General features: G+C 28.5%; 1 protein-coding gene across 1 annotated transcript in view; it reads right to left on the bottom strand.

Moving 5' to 3' along the window:
- Positions 1 to 20,253, bottom strand: part of LOC126737025 (Ig-like and fibronectin type-III domain-containing protein 1) — a 149,917-nt gene that overhangs the window by 74,142 nt on the left and 55,522 nt on the right. The gene's annotated exons all lie outside the window — the stretch shown is intronic.

The following is a 20,253-nucleotide window of genomic DNA, read 5'->3' as shown; positions in this document are numbered from 1 at the left end:
ACTTCAATGTTTACTTTTTTCATAGAGTATCTTATCATATTTTTTTAAAGAGCAATAGTATTTTTTCTGCCTGTCAAAATAAGTGACAAATTTTTATGATATTATAAAGTGTGTTTTTTCTTGCCATTTCTACTACATTTGGCATCATTGCATCAGAGATGTTGCAAGTAAACAAATTGCCCATAGTTCCACGGCACTGTTAATTTTAACCTTTTAATATTCTAAGGTGGTACCCCTCCTGTGACTTCCTCTTCACAGTTTTCGTCTGTGACTAATTGTCCTGTCGCTCACGTAAGATTCTACTTATTTAAGTAAATAATCGCTAATATCTAGTTTTATCAGTTTGTCAGGATCTTTGGTGTGACACTCAAATTACGAGACAGTTTTATCAAAAGTCTTTATTTCTACTCTCTCAACTAACTCTCATCTGTCTCATTTTAAGTGTCATTTGTCAATTGTCACTGATGTCATGCCAGGCACCACTGCAGCTGCCTCTCCAGAGACGATGTAGTATGCTTTACAACACCTCTAGGTCACCTTTCGTTGACATGATAATACACGGTTTCTGTTCCTGGCCGCCTCCATACTAGTTTTCCAGATTGGAGCATCGTATTGCATATTGACTTGACCGCTGTATCTATCACTCTCCTTTTTGCACCATGTGGACCTCTTACATTTGGCAACAGTGCACTAATATCTTTGATAGTCTTAGCATCTTTTTTTGTAAGGTTTTCTATGTCCGGCGAAAAGATTGGAGCTGGAAGCTTACTTCTCTCCTTATTGTGCACCTCAAAGCGAAGACAATATCTTGTGCCTTTTCTGGAACTAATTTGAAGTCGTGCAGAATCATCTAAATATTTGTGCGGTTTGTTGCTCTATTTTCGAAGTTAAATAAATCATTTCAGTTTCACGCCATAACAGATTGCCTTTACACCACATTCTTGTGCCGCCCGTATTTCGTCATTGCATATTTTGTTTCACATGGTAGGTCCCATTACGGATCTCTGTGGAACTCCGTTTGGTCATTACCTCTATCCTTGGTTATCTATCTCTCTCTGTCTGAGCTTTTTCATTATTACGTCCCACCTGGCAGTGTTGAAAGCGTTTTTTTTTGAAAACTATGCAATTTGGCGGCTTTTCCCTTATAAGCTTCATCACATTCTCCAAAGTGTTCATGGTTGAGAATATCTTATGAAAGCTGAAATGGTTGGGACCAATATTTCCGCATCGTTTTTTTAATTTCATTTTTAACCGTTCGTTGTTTATGGTCTCCAGGATAAATCACTTTCTCTAGGAGGCTAAGCTTGGCGGTTTTCCATTTCGGCGGGAATAGCATGTTTAAAGATATATATTGAGGAGTCAAAAAAAGCCCACACAACACAAACTCAGCACAACACAAACAAAACACAAACTCAACTAAACAATCAAATCACCTTATACATTTCAGAAATCTAACCATCATTTGAGAGTCTAGAACTATTTAAGGTTACTAAAAACTAGGTGGCCATCAAATTCAAACCTTTTATTAACACAGGATAGATCTGTGCTTTTAAAGCTTTACTAATTTCCATTGTCTCCAACAATTCTAGTTTTTTACTTTTATTGCACTGATGAAGTATTTTTATATTTTGGCTGTCAGGAAAATTATGTTTGGGGACGAGGAGGTGATTAGCAAAAGCCGATCTGTGATACCGGAATTTTTAAATTTTTTATATTGGGCGTTGTGTTCACTGATCCTAGTAGAAATCTTCCTACCAGACTGGCCGACGTACACTGCAGGGCAATCTTTACACCTAATCTCATAAATTCTCGGAGGAGGTAACGGGGGTAGTTTATCTTTAGTTTTAATTAGATGTCTTTTTAATGTATTTTTGTTTTTAAAAGCTGCCAAAGGGAGAAAAAAATGGCATAGTTGTGTGTAAAAACGACCTAAAAGTTTTGATATAATTTGTTTATTGTTTGATAAAATTAAATAATCATTTATACTTGTTCACATACTAAAAATACATTTTATATATAGGTTTAAGAGGGAAAAAGTTACTGACTGCTAATTGTTTAATGGTAAGGAATTTTTTTTTAAAAGCTTTACGAGAAAGTGGGATGTTAAGAAGTCTGTAAAACAGAGAATGGAAAGCAGCAAATTTATGTGAGGACGATAATGTTGAATTATAATGTATAATATTATCTGTTGTTGCTTGTTTACGAAATATTTCAAAGGATATCTTATTTCTTTCCCCTTTAAGTAATAAATCTAAGAATGGTAAGGTGTTGTTCTGTTCCCGTTTTGTGAAGAGAGTTGACATAATTATGAAAATTTGTAAGCTCTACCTCACTTCCATTCCAAGTCATACATATATCATCCACATACCGTTTATAAAAGATGTGCATCTTTGGGATAATGAATGAATTTTTCGAGTTAACACCTTATCTGGGCCAAGAACATTACCAATTTTAACTCGACCAAGGGCATACTTTATTTTCGTTCTCGGATAATTCATAAATGGTAGTAACATACAGGACAACGTGGGTTGGTCGTCTAAAAATAACTAGAGATAGAATAAATAGTAATTAGAGCTTTTTAGCGCTTCGGATATTTTAAATTTTCATTGATTTTTTAGCCTAGTTTTTAGCAAGTGGCATTTAATGTGGGCACATACGATTTGGTAGGCATTACTAAATATGTGTTTCTTTAGCAGTCCACATTTTTTTTTTTGCTTTCTTTCTTTTGCTGACACTTAATTCTTGACAACTATATTCGTACCTCGAGTTTTTTAGGAACTGCTCTCCTCTCCGTCTTCAGTATTTAGTTCCGTGTTGATAGATTCGCACCACCAAGAGGGAAGTTGGTAATTATCATCGGCGTTTCTTTGGTTACGCGAAGACCTACAAGCTTTCTGGTTATAAAATATTACTTCATTTGTTCTTTCTAGTCCCTTCAGTCATTTTTCCTTCTAGTTTTTCATTTAATTTGTTTGCGTCGAGACAGCTCACAGAGCAGTGACCTTTGCCGATTTGCGTAAGAATAAATTGATAATCACTAAGACTTTCTTCATTCTTTAGCACGTTTCAGGAAATTCCACGACTGACGAGATCTTCCGTGGCCATTGTGAAATCGATATAGGAGCACCTGTTGTATCGTAGAAGCATTGACTCCCTTTCATCGCTAAGGACCGCAAAACCATTTGCAGTTGCAATCATGCCCTTCGGTCAACATAACCCAACCCAATACAGTCCAATTCAATCCAATCCGATCCGATCCGACCCGATCCGATCCGATCCGATCCCATCCAATCCAAACTATGAATATTTTGGATTAATATAAAAGTGAATAGCCTGCGATAATACCATAGTATAGCAAAATCGTCGTTCATATATAACATAAATTTTTCCTTATTTTTTGTTAAAAGGATATGTTTTTTTTTAATCTAATAGATTTAAGATAAGCTTCCTAAACATAATAAAAAAAATCTAAAGATCATTGGGTCGTAAATTGCTCAGTCGCAAAGAAGTTATATACAGAGAAAATATTTTAAAAATCCAGTGTGAAAAAATGTTTCCGTATTCTGTATATCTACATTATTCTATTTGATTCCCATATAGGAGCCACACCTATGAGATGTAATATTCCTTCATACGATTAACAGCGAACATGACGCAAAGCTTTTAAAGAAAACTTAATTTCTCTCGGCTTATTGCTCCAACGTACTAACGACTTCCATTTTCAATTTTCTACGCTGCCGCTTTGAATTTTCTTTACGCCCCGCTGTTTAGCGTATAAATTTCGAGCTCTTTAAATATCCAAATTGTCTTAAATATCACGAAATTTCGTCTCCACGAAAGATATTCGCTTATACGTTAGATCCAGTGGGGTTACTTAATCTGACATCTATTATTTAGATGCCACACACCGAATAACTTTAAACTAATATAGAATTACAATGTCTTTCTCGGAAATTCCTCGTTTTTGAAATATTCACATATTAATATTATTACACAATTAAACGAAGTTGTTAAGGATAAAAAGTTACCAGAAAAACTCCGTGTTATCCCTAGTGGAACTTTCCACTGACTTTTCACACATTTTTCTAAGGATTTTTCTCGCAAGACGAGACTTAGCTTAAATCCCTCTTGGCACGTATAAGGATATAAAGAACTTTTAAAAATTCACCGACCAATCTCTTTTATTGCGATGGAATTTTAAATATGGAGAAAATCTCTAAAATATTTTATAGGTTGGGTGTAGAGCTGACAATCCTGGAAAATCTAAATACTTTTACTTTTTTTTTTAGAAAATATTCTAAACATTATTATTTTAAATAGTAGTATTTTCAAGCTAATGTATTTTATCAAATTGAGACTTATTACGATCCCATTAGGACCAAGCCAAATTACCGTAAAATCGTTAGTAATTAACAGGCGCTTAAAAGAACTAAATAATTAAATTAGTTAATTACTCTTCTAATATAATTAGGTAAGGTTGATTGCCCACATAAAAAATTTCCTTTTTTTATTAGTGCCATAGATTTTTATAGTAACTCGTTTCAAAAGCTTTTTGATTTGTTTGGCTTAAATTGACTTCCACTTCCGATAAACGTCCAATTTTTAATTTTTTGAAATAGATCTCTCGTTAATAGTTTTTTTTTTATCATCGGTTAACATTTGTTCTTTTAAGTTTTAATTTTTAAGCCTTGAACATACAAATATGCTTTTTTTGGTGATTTTAAAATAATATAATCACTATAATAAATATCGTGGTCAGCAAAAAATTTATATTATTAGTGATTTTGCAGGTCCATTAACTCGCAATTTTTAATATTTTTTTCTTATCGGCATAAATGTTATAAAAATAAATTATTGATAATGCTATAATTCTTAATTTAGAATAAGTTACATATTTATTTCGGCAGGTACATCTACCAACAACTTAAAAAAAATATTTTTGCTATACTGATTTGAAAGTTGTATATAAATTAGAAATAATTATTTTCATGTGAATTCTTAAGGTTTATTCTTGTAATGCGAAAATAAATTGTTTTTTTTTGTAAAGTAATTCTAAAGTTTTAACAACTTTTATACGTAAGCTCCAGAGTGGTTTTCGCGTTAAACAAAACACCCATTTTGCCTTTAATCTATTTATTTGTATATTTTAGCAGAACATTGAAACAACTACAATAAAGTAGACTAATAAAAGGGGTCTTAATCCTATTAAGCAAATTTCAGAGATAAAGGTTAAAATAATGTTTTGTGTTTTTGGCAAATAGGGATCATTAATGTCAGCAAAAGTTCGAGATGAAATTCTGACTTGTTTAAGAACTTTGTCAGGGAAGTAATTTAAGAAAAGGTATAATAAATTATAGCTATTAGGGTAATTTTTAAGCTTAAAAAAAATTTTGTGATATAGAAAATTGTTCATACTTTATTATAGCAGCTCGCGTAAAAGTCAGTAAGCTGAAAAATATATGTAAGTAAATTTTAAAGGTTAAGATTCTCATTTGACTTAAACAAAAGTTTTTTAATTAAAACTAAAAAAAAAATGTTTAAAACTAGGAGCTTTAAAAACTTTTGTAATTTTTTTTTAGATCACGTGGATTTTTCTTAATTACAGGACTAAATGCCAATAAAAAAATGTAATTAAAATTGTCCAGAGATAATTAAGAGTTCTCCCAAAGGTTTTAAAACAAAAACTCTTGTCAGGGGAAAAACGGTTATTTTTTTGTTATCGTTGTATTTGGACTTTTGTTTGCTCGTCACCATTGTTTTGAGAAAAGCAATTTGCTTTTTTCACAGGTTTTATTTTATTCAGCGTAAAATATTTTTTTATTTTAAATTTAAATGAGGTTAATATAATTATTTAATCTTTTTTAGGCAAAAAGTAGTAAAAACGAATAAGCGTTTAAATTGTGCACATTCGCCAGAAGATCTATATCATATAAGTAAATATTTGATAAATAGGCATATTTGTATGGAATCAACTATCTTCATTAATATCTAATTCCAAATTCGCATCATCAAACATTTACCCAACATTCCATCACATTAACCAATTTCACCTCAATGCACTCGATAAATTTTCAAACTTGACCGCACTTGGTAAATGGTATTCAATTCGTTGCATGAACTATATAAATAATTATATCTCAAACACTAAATTTTAAATATTTGTTAAATTTTCTCTAGTGATATTATTTCATTATCTCTCTATTCTCTCAAATTAATAATTTCGCATGATGCTTCTCATAATCATCTCATTTAGGCTCTTCGTTTATTACTAAAGTATAGAGTTACGTCAGGCAATATCTCGATTAGTTTCTATATGGTATATCACTTGCAAAATCAATATGGCGTCTAATATTACTTGTTCGAGTATAAGGTCTCGTTATGAGGTGCTCCTTGTAATTAAATACGTCGATATTAGAAATATTTTAACGTTTTATGTAGCAGTAGTTGCTAATGTATAATTAATTATAATTAGTAATAAATTGGGTACGAAAAATTGAAGTTTTAGTTACTATTGGATAATTTTAACATACCTTAATTATATCAGAAGGTCTTACGACCATAAATCTACAAAATTAAAATTCATTTGTTTTTTATTTGATCGTGTTAATTCTATATTCAAAATCTACAAGATCCTTATACGATTCTTTTATTTTTAGAGATCCATATTTACTAATAAAAAATAATAGTCATGCATAACTTAAGTGGTTGACAAAGATTAGCATTAAAAAGCAAATTCTTTAGTTGACTAGTTTCATTTAGAAATAAGTTATTTATTAAATTATATATAAAAAATATATTTTGTGAGTAATAAAAGAAAATTGTCAAGCAATATCTGCTAAAAACAAATAGATCAATTAGTTTGACAAAAATCTGTATACTACTTAATAATAAAAATGGTAATAAAATAAAATTTGGGCAAATCTAGTTAGAGGAAAAGAAATAATATTTTTCCTAATATTGTCAATTATATTACCTAACATTAAATAAAAACTACTTTAATTAGGCATAACAAAAATGGGTATGATGCCGAGTTTTCTATTAAAATAGAAAATAATATTAATTATTTGCTTTATTATATCTTAGACAAAATTAATCAATTATTTGTAATATTTACTATATTATATAAATATAAAATTATAATTTCCTATTAAAAGGAAAATAAATTCCTTGCATTATTTATGAGAAAATATTGACAATATATTTTTGATATTTTTGGTGTGTATTATTTTAAATAATTAGAAATTTAGTTATAGAAATAATAATTTTAAGTTAAAAAATGTTAGTCTTAGTAACTAAAATAAGCATTTTTCTAAAGTTCAATAATGTTAATTAAACCAATAACTAACTTTAATAAAACCCATAATATTTAATATAGTTCCATGTTTTTCTATGAAATACAACACAATCTGTAGCACTGCTGTCCGAATGCATAAGCGATGTGCAACCCAGATGAAAATTGGATCTGAATTTCTCAAGACGGAAACGTGTAAGTAATTTACAAGCGGCGCCCGGATTTTTCTCCGGAACAATAAAAACCTGAAATATTCGCAATTTAAAGTAAATATTTGCAATTTTCGTAATTTGATTTTCAATTCGGACAAGGAAATTTTTTTATTGTACTGCTGAAAATTGGTTCGGATATATTTTGTTATCAGACCTTTAAACGTATTAGATGAGAAACATTTTTATTGTTAGTTAGTCAAAAGGTATGTATACCTACAATGTTTTTTTACAAGAAAATTGTTTAATTAATGAAATTGCTAGATGTTATTTTAAGTTCCTATTTAAGTGACTATAGGGCGTGTTTCCTTAAAAAAAATAAGGTGGTTGTCAAATGAACATGTCTATAAAAGATAATACAACAAAATATTACGTCATAAAGTGTTGTAGCAATATTAAGACTACTTAAACACTTTAAGGGATCCCTTAAATTTAAAAGGACTTATTTCAATCTTCTTGGCTGTTAAACAGGAGGTTGATGAGCAATTACTAATTTTTCCAGAATACCTTTTGCATTTTCAATATAGTGATTATCTGGAGAGGTGGTGAATAGTAATAGCAAATTTCTTTAAATATTAAATAGGCATTCACGATGATATCAAAAACGTTGTCTAAATAATTTTTACCTGTCGTTGTACTGTAAAAAACATACAACTTTATCTGGCCCCTACAAGGGTCTTACAGGAGTAATATTAACCTGCTTTATTTTATCGATTTAGGACCATTCAAGAGGTAATACGAATTCGGATAATAGCGAAAAGGTATACTGGATGCGCAAATTGAATATTACTTGTAGGATCCATCCTAGCACATCTCACTAATCTTAGGTTCTATTTAGCATTTGTCAATCTTGGCCTACCCTGTGAGTTTTACTGAATCGGTTATTACGTCGGGAATTTACACTTTGACAGACATTAAACCGATCAGCCATCCCGATCGGTCGTTCACCTCTAAGAAGCAACTTAATAGAGTAATTTACCTCTTCTATCGTTAAATGACTCTTATTCATATTGTCAATAATAGAAGACTATACTAAAATTTACATAGTTTGTTTGCTTCCTAATAAGAAAAGCGTCATAACACATATTTAAGTTATGCATGTATGATAACTAGATACGCCATATTTATAAAAAATTAAGTTGGTATAGTTAGGTTTAGTTTTAAACTGGAATGTCTTAGATTGCTATTATTTTTCATTGTATTTTTTATATATTAGGCACTTCATTTTAAGACAAGAATTAACACTAATTACGTTTTAGAGAGAAAAACGTTATATTATTCATATAAGTTATGCGTACCTAAAATAATTTTCTCAGGATCAGAATAAAGTTATTTACCAACGTAAGGCTAAAATTTAAAAAAAATGTTTTATTTGCCCTTGATCACTTATTTTTAATATTTATAAAATGAAACTAAAATATTTCTAAAAGGTTTTCTCTAAATATATAAAGTAATAAATGATCTTCTTTTTCTAAGTTAGCTGCAAACAAAGAAGGCCTGCCCTGACAAATTAATATTAAAGGATAAAAGTGCATAAATCACTTTTTCTTATAAAATGTAATAATTTCCTAGAAGCTCCCCGGTTTTCAGCAAAAAAAACACAGTTTCATAAAACGTGGGACGTGAAAATAGTAAGGTGTTACGAAGATGTCTTTGGCAAAACATAACGAAATGAATTACGGAGAAGTCGGCGTTCGGTGAAAAATTATGGTCGTTTTTCAAATAGGCGAAGGCGCGTCTCCTGCTATAAAGTTTTTGCCAGAAAGAGATTTTTATAGTAACGGTAAAATAGGTTTTCTTACATAATTTTTGCATTTTTCACAACAATATAATATTTTACACTAAATTACTTTTACTTTTATTAGGATTCAAAAAGATGCTAAATTTCATATTCACTACTATATCGGTGACGATCTACACCTAAAAGAAATGCAAACGAAGCTCATACAGTTTTCAATACACCCAATTAAATCGAAATTTTGTAGCATCACTTCTTAGTTTTAAATGAATGCTGAGGGCCGTTCGCCTTTTTGAAGTTTTCTAGTGTACCCGTAATTGCTCGCTTTGATGTGTTTTTTCAAAGCTCAGAAACGGCTCGGTTTCGAAAGTAATTAGCGCTGAAATTCTAGCAGTTTATTTGATGTTGCGGAAGGTAGTTGACATATATTCGTATGTTGATAGTTACATGTGGGTTTTCTCTTTAAAGATATGCTTAAATATGCATATTTTGCATATTTCGCTTCAATTTTCATTATTTTTTTACTAAATGAAATACTATATACTGCATTGTTTTACATTACATATTATTTTTAAACCAAAGAGAAGGATTGCAATAACTTGAAGATCTCTCTGACATAATTCAATGCAATTTTATGATATTTGCTAAAACATTAGGTTCTGTTAAAACAGAGCAGTTTTCAGTTTTTCCTAAGACTAAGAAACTTATTTTCAGATAACCAATTTGTCGATAATGAAATTCAAGTTCAAAGACTGTGAATTACTAATGTAGTATGCCTACATCAACTCTTTTGTAAGGTAATGTCTAGTTAAATTATTCAGCTTTAATACCATTGAGGAGGTTTTGTTCCAATATTCCCACCAATTTTATTGATAATATTTTTTTAATAGTAATAGGAAAGGCACTATTGCTAAGGCTGGTTTTAGACAGGTGTCATAACTTGTGAGCATGAAATTATGTGTAATGTTTATACAATAAAGTACAGTTCAGAAGTTTCTTTTAAAAAATTATTGCTTCTTTAAAGTCGTAAAGAATTCTTTAGTTTTTAATTCCTAAATGCAAATTGTCCACTTTCTGGTCACAGGTGGTCAGCAAAAGGTCAATTTCTTGTCTTCTCAATTTTTAACCGCAATCCACTGTTTTAAATTCTTCAATATACACGATAAATCAAATTAATTTTTGGAGTACCTTAAATTACATGCAGAGTCTATGAGTGAACTAGATCATTGTTGTGCTTTGATGTAACAATGATGTTTGTTATTTGTTGTTATAATATATTAATAAGTTTATAAGATTTGTAGATTTTGTTTTGTATATTATTATTAAACTAAATTTCACTAAATACTTTTTCTATGTTTTAGTCAAGAAGAAAAAAATTAAATATGATACTATAATGCTTTCTATTGGCAGTTATTATTATTATTATTATTTCTTTTATTATTATTATCTGAATTTGTGCTATAGGGGTATTTAAAGAGTTATGTATATGCTTACAATACTCGTTACATGATTAAGTTGAAAAACGCAATTTGTCAGAAAACCCCTTAAAGTTGGTCAAAAACGGCATCTAGTTTTCTGATTTCTATCTTAATAACATTATTTTCCATATTTAATTCAGATTATTAATGGTATAATATAGAAATTATTTTGATGCCTATAAAATAGTATTTTTATGCAAATTTCCTATGTAACATTTAATTCGAAATCATCCTATTACCAGTTACCCTTTATAATATGTAGTAAGCAATATTACATATAATAATGTGCATTTAATTATTAGAATATAGTTTAATATTAGGTAGCTCTTAGATGTGAAGATCCAAAGTACCTTAAAGTAATTTAAGATAGTCTTTCTTCATAAAAATGTCGAAATGCAAGTAGAAACTGTTTACTTGCATTGAAAATGGAACTTCGTGTGATGACTCGCTAAAATTATTGTACAACTGTCCTTAGACTAGCAGAGTTTGATCACTATCTGGTGTTTAACTTATTTACGATACTAAATTTGTTAGTCAACCTAGAATCTGTCTTGCGATTTTTACAAAGAATACAAAAATAACAAATAATTTGCTTAATTACATTGCAAATGGAATTATGTTTGCTGAATCGCTAAAATTGTTGCATAAAATCATTTACCTCAATTAAAAAAGTAATGACTGCAAATCATTCTTTAAATCTGGAAGAAATAGCTGCTAAAACTTTGCCGTCTCACAAATTAGTTCACACCATCTTAAGCAATTGTTTAGGACTGAATTAAGGAAATGCGCGACGAGTGTCAAAAGATAGAATGAGTTCTACCTAAAATTCCATCATTCATAAAATGTATTGTAACTTATAATAAAAGTTTGTGTACTGCATCAAAAGTAAAGATGATCAATTTTTCGCTGATTATCTCAGAATTTCCAATGTAGATTAGTGCAAAAAGATACAAGATATTAACTTAAAATTATATAAAGTCAGAATTCGCCAAATATGAATAAAGAAAACTAGTATCAAATTTAACTTAATTTTCTTGATTTGTCTTTAGTCAAGTTTCTTTTTTTTCCAAAAGTTAGATTACCTTGAAGTACCTATTTTTAGTCGATTAGATGACATAAAAGAAAATTTGCGCCGTAATTTTAAAAATTGCGTCATTTAAATACAGGGTGTCCATTTATAAACTGACACATTTTAACTGCTTATAAGTCGAGAACGAAAAATGACAACAATGTGCGGTTTTCACAGAACTTCATCAATATTTGTCAATTTTTTTGATAGTGTTGCCAAATTTTAAAATTTACCTGAAATAGGAGGAAAAAATTGATGATTTTCAAAGGCCGAATTCTCAAAAATTTTAAATGTAACACCCTGTACTTTTTAATTTCATATGAAAGCCTGTTAAATCCCATTTCCGAAAATGTATAAATTATCTTAAATTCATTATTTTTTTTTACAGAGCCAATTTTAGTAAATGACACCGTTTTGAAAATTTTCCTACAATAAATACCTATTAAATAATATTCTTGGTATCAAGTGACAACGATAACAATTGTAGCTTGTCAGGGAGGCTGTGAGTTGAACAATTTGTTTTGTGGGCTTCAACTACTGTCAAATCTTTTTAACGTCATTCGTTGGACAGTCCCAATAATTTGATTTCTATATGTATTTTTGCATTTTTTAACGATTTTGAAAGATTTAAATTTGTTTACCACCCGGGAAAAGGCACGTTGTGTGTTATTTAGTGAATGCAAATCAGTTACGCAGACGAGAAGAAGATTTAGGCTGATTTTTGAAAGGGCTCCATCTTCACGCAATTCTATAGTTCATTGGGTACGCCAATTTTCCCAGAAGGGAACAGTTAAAAGAAAAGTTAGAACAAACCTAAATGCACAAGATATTCTGTTGGATGATACTTTGCTGGTAAAAGAAGTGTTGTCCTTAAACAATAACCAAATATCTATTAGGAAGATAGCTCAAACGACAAATATGTCAAAAAGTAAAGAACATAAAATTCTAAAAATAATTAAGTTTAAAACTCTACAAAATTCAAACTTTCCAAAAAATAGAAAATCGCGCCCTTGAAAAAATATATTTAAAGTGCGAAACACTACTAGATCTTTTTAGAAATGAGCCGAATACCAATTTAATAATGTCTGATGAGGCAACATTTCACATCAGTGGTCGAGTAAATAAGCACAACTGCCGAATTTGGGGAGATGAAAATCCTCGAGTGTATAACGAATTTGAAAGAGATTCTCCTAAGCTGAACGTTTAGTGTGCAGTATCGAAATCTAAAATTTATGGGCCATTTTTTTTTCAAGAAGCAACAGTGAATGGAAACAATTACACCGATATGTTGGAAACATTTTTTTATCCTCAACTTCAGCAGAATGGAATTTTAGACACGGTCTACTTCCAGCAAGACGGTGCACCACTTCTCCAGGGTTGCAAGGGATTCCTTAGATGTTATTTTTGGAAACAGATGGATAGGGCGAGCAGGTCCAATCGAGTGGGCACCTTATTCTCCCGATCTAACCATTCCAAATTTTTGTATATTGGGATAAGTAAAAGACCGTTGCTACAATCCAACCCCAAGAAATTTGGATGAACTGCGCAACAACATAGTAAACGTTTTCAACCAAATTACACCGCGAATGCTACAAAACGCCTTCGGCAACTTATTTCTCCGTCTACATTTGTGTTCTGAGCAAAATGGGGGTCATATTTAGCAGCTAATTTATTAGGTATAAATTAAAATTAATTTCTTCAATTGTTTGTTGTTAAAATTGTTGTAAATAGTTGTAATTTAATACATAGAATAAAAACTTTTTAAAGACATGGCAATAGCGCAAATGATTTAATTATGATCATGCTAAAGCGATACATAGGCATTTACCAGAAAATGGTCATCAATCACCAAATATGTATTCTAGGAAAATTTTCAAAAGGTCATTTACTAAAATTGGCTCTGTAAAAAAATTAGACAATTTATACATTTTCGGAAAGGGGATTTAACAGGCTTTCATGTGAAATTAAAAAGTACAGGGTGTTACATTTAAAATTTTTGAGAAATCGGCCGTTGAAAATCATGAATTTTTTTCCTCCTATTTCAGGCAAATTTTGAAACTTGGCAACACTGTCATAAAAAAACTTTAAAAATATTGGTGAAGTTCTGTGAAAACCGCACATTGTTGTCATTTTTCGTTCTCGACTTATAAGCAGTTAAAATGTGTCAGTTTATAAATGGACACCCTGTATAATAAATTTGGATAAATAATACACATGTTAAGTTTTATTCATAATTTTCGAGTACTTTTTAAGTATAAGTAAAATAATCTAATATTCAACTTACTCAACTCTTTTTTTTTATATTTAAGTCATCTTTATTTAGGTTTACCTTAGTTTTACTTTTGATTTGTTTATAGGAATTCTATCGTTGCAGTAATAGGAAATTATGTTTTGATTGAGTTTAATTAGTAAATTATTATTTTTAATGCTAAATATTAAAAGTGAATTAATAAATAACAGCTGCAATTTATATAATATATGCAATATAAGAATCTTTACAACGTACAAAATAAAATTTGTTGAACCATAAAATTAAAAAAAAAAATGCAAATTCTAGGTGAATACAAATATCAAAAATGAAGAAAACAAATGCCGTATTAGTTTTGACGTGATTACTTTTATTTTAGGAATTATGGAATATGTCTTATTATGTGAGCTTTATTAACAAATATACATTTACTTTATTTGTAACTTAAGCAAAAAACAAAATGAATCTACGTCCTAAATTTGCTGGTGTAAAATTGCTACGCAGTTTTTATCCATCCAGAGCCATTTTTCAATGTACAATTATTTCTTTAAATTTCCCATTGACGTTCATGCGAGCTTTTATTGCATATTTTTAGAAAAGAAAACTGTCTGCCAGGGTTTTGATTTTAATATATTTTTATTACCGTCTATAACCTATTTAATAAGTAAGTATTTGTTTTTTGAGTAAAGACATAAAATATGCAGTTTTTTATTAAATAATAATTAAGTTAATAATACCTTAAATTATTGTTTATGTTTACAAATTTTGAAACAGGATGACTTTACTCGCATGCCCTTTATACAAAGAAATTAAAAACTTCTTTGTTTGGCATAAAAATAAGCATTAAATTAAAACATTAAAAACGTTTAATTATAAAAAACTGAAGTGCCTGGAATTGGTTTTATGCATTTTAGTTTAATATAGAAAAGGGAAAAGAGTTTCATTCCTAATACATAATTTGGCTACAATTCTTAATTCGCTTAGAAAATAGGAATTATATATTTAGATGTAATCGTAATAAATGAGGTAAAAATATTATCGTCAAGCATAACTTAAATGGCTAATATACTTACCTTATCATATATACTGTCCCTGGCGATTTTGAAATTAAAATGTACATTATTTGTTAGTTTTTAGTAATCATTTAATTAAAAAACCTAGGAATTTAGTAAAAGCATAAGTTTTTTAAAGTGTAATTGCTTAATTAAATTTAATATCTTTTTTAAATAACAGGATACCTGGCATAATTTATTGAGGAATTCTCTATAACCCACTAAAAATTCAATGTTTCTTTAGCAAAATTAAATCAACTGCAATTTTTAAATTTAAATATATTGTTCTGATTGCTTGTATTTAGAATATGCAAAAATAGTGTAACAAAATAATTTCTGAAAATTATTTTAACCAAATGTAAGGGAAATCTGTAATAAAGAATCTGACATAAGTTTTACAATATATATTCATTTTGGGAGTTGAATTAAAAATATAAGATTATTTTCTACTATAAGTAAGCACTAGGCTATATAAAAAAATTATACAATTGAAAACGTTTAAAACACGACCAGAAAGAAATGAGAAAATCATTTTTACATTACGTTTTAAAATTTTTAAAAGTGACGACGTGTTATAAAGTGGTACTTCTCGGCACCCAGCTCATAAAAGATTTAATTAACCATTTATTTCGAACGGACAATAAATCATGTTTTTAACAAAAGTTAAAAATTATACTTGTTGAAAAAATAACTATATTCCACTCATTTTAAATTCAGTGATAAAAAGTTATATAATATTAAGGCTTATTTGCCTAAAACCCAAATGTATTACCAGACAGAATCTTTTCTCCTCAATCCTTTAATACGTTAAATAAGTCAACTTGATATCTCATTCAGTGTAAACAGACGGGAATTTCTATAGCGAAAGCTGAAGGGCTTTTAAATACTACGAACTTTTAGTAGCATACTCTCCACGACCGAAAACGAAGAGCAGAATGTTTTCATTTCCAAAGTTGAGAGTACAGCAGTCGCTTACACAATACCCGCCTTTATTTAGGGTATCTTGATGATGGTTGGTAAAAGTACTCTCATTTAAAATTTTCCAGATAAAATTTCCGGCAAAATGAAGCAGGATAAAAGGTTTAATTTTTTTGTCAAAATTAGTAAAGTAGGCATTGTTATAGTTTAAAGTAGGACTTAAATTAAAGTTTACTTTAGTTTTATTAAAAAATAAATTATTATTAGCCTCTATGATTAAGGTATTCAAATTATAAATATCTCAGTCATATGGCCATAATTAACTTGAACTGGTAAGTTTTACTCTTGTGCACCAATCAGCTTTTTGTTAAAGCCTACTTTAGGTTGGTGACCATGTTATAGGAGAAACAACCTTTTTTTTTAATCCTCATGAGACCATCTAGATTATTAAAGAAGTAGTCATCCTTGGATCAGGTCATTTCTACCAATGTTACTTCGTTTAATTAACGTATGTAACTCGGTTACCTATCAACTTAAAAAAAATTAATACCATATATCTTCTTTTATCAATATTTTTTTAAATCAGTATTTATAAAGCGAAATGATGATTTAATAAATTTTAGGTGTTAATTAATTGAACTAGGGGCTAACTTATTTATTCAGTTCAAAGAACTCTGCAAAAAAGCATTTATTTAAATCCTGGTTCTAAACAAAGATTTAAATATTATGATGGGGTTAAAGAGGTTTTTAACCTCGGGCATTAGATACGTCTAATATTTAAATTATTATCAATAGGTTTATAATGATCACTTAATTAATCAAACACCATCATCAATAAGTGGTTTCAAAACTAGTCTTAGGTAAGGTTTTTTTTTTGCTTTTTAGAACGGCATAATATTGAACTTATTTATAATGTATTATATACAGGATGTTGGGCAAATAGTTGCGTAGTAATATAATTATTTTTAACAAAATCATAATTTATTTATTCGTCGTATTTCCTATTGGTCTATAGGGTATAAATTATTTGTACTACTTGTTTTATTTTCACTTAGGAACTAGATAAACAAAAAGTTTACTAATTCGGTAAGGTATACATTACGAACTTAAATGAAAATATATTTTTAGATGCCCTAAAGTGGGTTTCATGTTAAAAAAAATATATGAGTTTTAATAGATTGGTCTAAGTATACAATAATATAATAGGAAAGTTAGCATGGAAAGTTCATGACAAAAAAATATAGAAAAATAGCCAGAAATCAAAAGAAAACAGTTGGGCTTAGCGGCATTTGTGTATTTAGGTCAAGGCAACCAAAAAACTAAAAAAGAAATAAAAAAAGGAAAAACTTACTAGGAGATCACGAACAGAAGCGTGTTTTTTAATTAATTTTAATTATTAAGATTAATCAAGTTTTCAAAGAAATACATAGACAAAAATAGAGAAAGGGTACTGAAACTTATAATTGTATTATCTTATATTAAATAGAGTAAAAAGATGAAATGAAAAGTATTATACTTTTAATACGTATATAATAGTTATTATACTTATAAATAATTATTTGATTTATACGTTGCCATTTTAAATATTTATACGAGTATACGTTAAAACTAATGTGTTATGAATAAAAAAAATACCCACAACTGATAAACTTAATGTCAGTAAAGTGATTTGAAGCACATCAGACTAATAAATGAAAAAGTGTCTTTTTTTCCGTTTAAGTTATTAGTAGAAATATTTTAGGACTATATATAGTCAATATTTGGTAATAATTAACCATATAATAAAATATAAAAGTTGGAACTGGACAAAAGTATAACATAAATTTAAAAATATGCGTACTTGGCGTATTTTGTATGTTAGTATTTTATATAAATATGTATTTTTTTAAATAAAGTCAATACATAGATATCAATGAACCCAGGATATAAATTTATCATTTTATCCCAGTAGAATATTAATTCACCAATACATATACATATACAAATACAATCCCCTATACAAGAACATTAAACAAACCCAGAGAAAATTCTTTATCTAAAGCTTTTATAATCGTGTAATTAATAGTTTAAAAATAATAATTTAAAGTAGTTGTTTCCAGTAGGTTATTTCTCCTTCTGTCGCGATCCATATTTTTTGTTTTTGTGTAAATCTTTTTAATTTTTTTAAATTAGAAATTAGAATCTTTGTGAGAATAGCTAAATCTTTTTATTATAAAATAAACCTAATAACATCCAAATAATAATAGCTACGACCCTATTTATTTATAAAATACTAAAAAAATCAAATATAAGAAAGTGCACCATGTTCATTTAAGTTATGCCTAAAAATCTTTAAAAACTATAAAGCCAATTTCTACATAATAATAAACTATATTATAAGTCAGGACAAAAAATAATACAATTTCACAAAAAAATGCTTATAATCATAAAGGATTGATATAATATTCTCTTCATAATCGCTCAAGACTTCTTAACATAAAGCTATAAAGCATGATTGAAAATAAATATATATTTTTTTTGAAATACCTGGGTTCATATAAATTATTGAGACTTTAAATAAAGCCATCCAATTATCTGGAAAATTACAAGTTTTTTCTTTGTTTAGTTAGAACTCTACCTTCAAAAGAAAAAAATTCAATTATAGAAGGGTATGAGGCCTGACATGTGTTTACATATATGTCTAAATATACATAATTATATAACTTTGTTTTTCAAAATACATCATTAAATTGGTTTGTCTGAACTCGTTTTACATCAAAAATATTAAGGTTTTTATTAAATGTAATGGAGCCCTTCTTTTTCTTATTCGCCCTTGCACCACCTCCTTAATTTCTTTCTTGTAATTATTTTTTATTGTTTTTTTTTAAGTTTAAAAAAAAACCCCATATTATTAGGGAATTTTTATTTTAAGGAACATTTCTTCTTAAAAATCTTTAAAACTTATATGACTCTACAATATTTCTTTATGTTTAATTTCTTCATATTTTTCATATAAACCAGGTTTTTTAGACAAATATTTTGTATAAAAGTAAACATATAATAAAGTAAAACAATCTAATGCATTATAGGAATATAATATATTGTATGACGTGTTATATATTTAATTATTTTTATTTACACAAGCATAGTACCGTACTAAGCTTTTTCATCAATTGTGGGAATTTTAGTACTTAAATTAAAATATAATATAACATTTTAAAATAATTGCTTAGGGATTTTACTTTTAATAATTTAGCATGTTAAACCTCATCAGATATAATATCTTTTAGTTTTTAATAAATTCCTACTGATGTTTGAATTTAACTTGCACGTTTTTTTTAATAAGTAATAAATTGTATACTGTAACAGAATGAAAATTACCATAACAAGTTTCAGTCTGTTAAAAAGATCTGGCGCCTTAAATATTTTCTTAATTTTTGGAGAAATACCTGCTATTCCTCGAACATACTTTTTATTAATAGGTAAAATACCGGTTTGTAAAGGAGTGTGTGGCGCCTTTGACTTTTGAATATTTTAATAAAAGTGATAATCCGGTGCAGTGCTTTTTTTCCAATAAGTTTTCGATTATGTTATTTGTTTGTAAACAATATAATTTAAAATAAAAATAGGTTATTTGCCACTAACAAAGCTGTATAAGGAATATATTTGTTTTTTATATTATTCAAAAAATAGAATACTGAGCTAAGTATATACTAAAACTCAACAGACTAAGTCACTAAAATATGGTTATTTCTTCGAACATACAAAAAACTATTTTTATGTTTATCGTGCTCATTTAAGTTATGCTTAAAAATTTTTTCTATCAATCTCTTATAAATACAATATCCTTACAATTATAAACAACTCATTTAAAATTAAAATTATAACTAGGAATTTTAAAAGACAAATTTTAATGTGGCATTTTCAGGACCGATTTAACTTATTCTTAATTTGTTTCTTAGATTAAGATAAGAATAGTAGAAACTTCACTTGACCTTGTCACTCAAGTCTGATTTAAAATGTTACAAAAAGGGACAAGATAATGAGTATTAAGTTAAGAATTATAATTCTAGGCGATCTGGATTAAAGCTGAAAACTCGTATGGGTAAAATTAAAAAAATATTATATTTTCGCAAGTCTATTTGACATATTAATGTAAGAAGCTTGAATTGGCAATCCAGGCCATAATTAGGAAGTAATTTGTTGACCCATCTTTTCTTATGAGCACTTGTCTAAGATGCACAGAATAAATGATGAATTACGCTGCCATC

Source organism: Anthonomus grandis, chromosome 6 (assembly GCF_022605725.1).
Source record: "Anthonomus grandis grandis chromosome 6, icAntGran1.3, whole genome shotgun sequence".
In the NCBI taxonomy this organism is placed as follows: Eukaryota; Metazoa; Arthropoda; class Insecta; order Coleoptera; family Curculionidae; genus Anthonomus; species Anthonomus grandis.
This window is presented reverse-complemented; position numbering and strand designations above follow the sequence as displayed.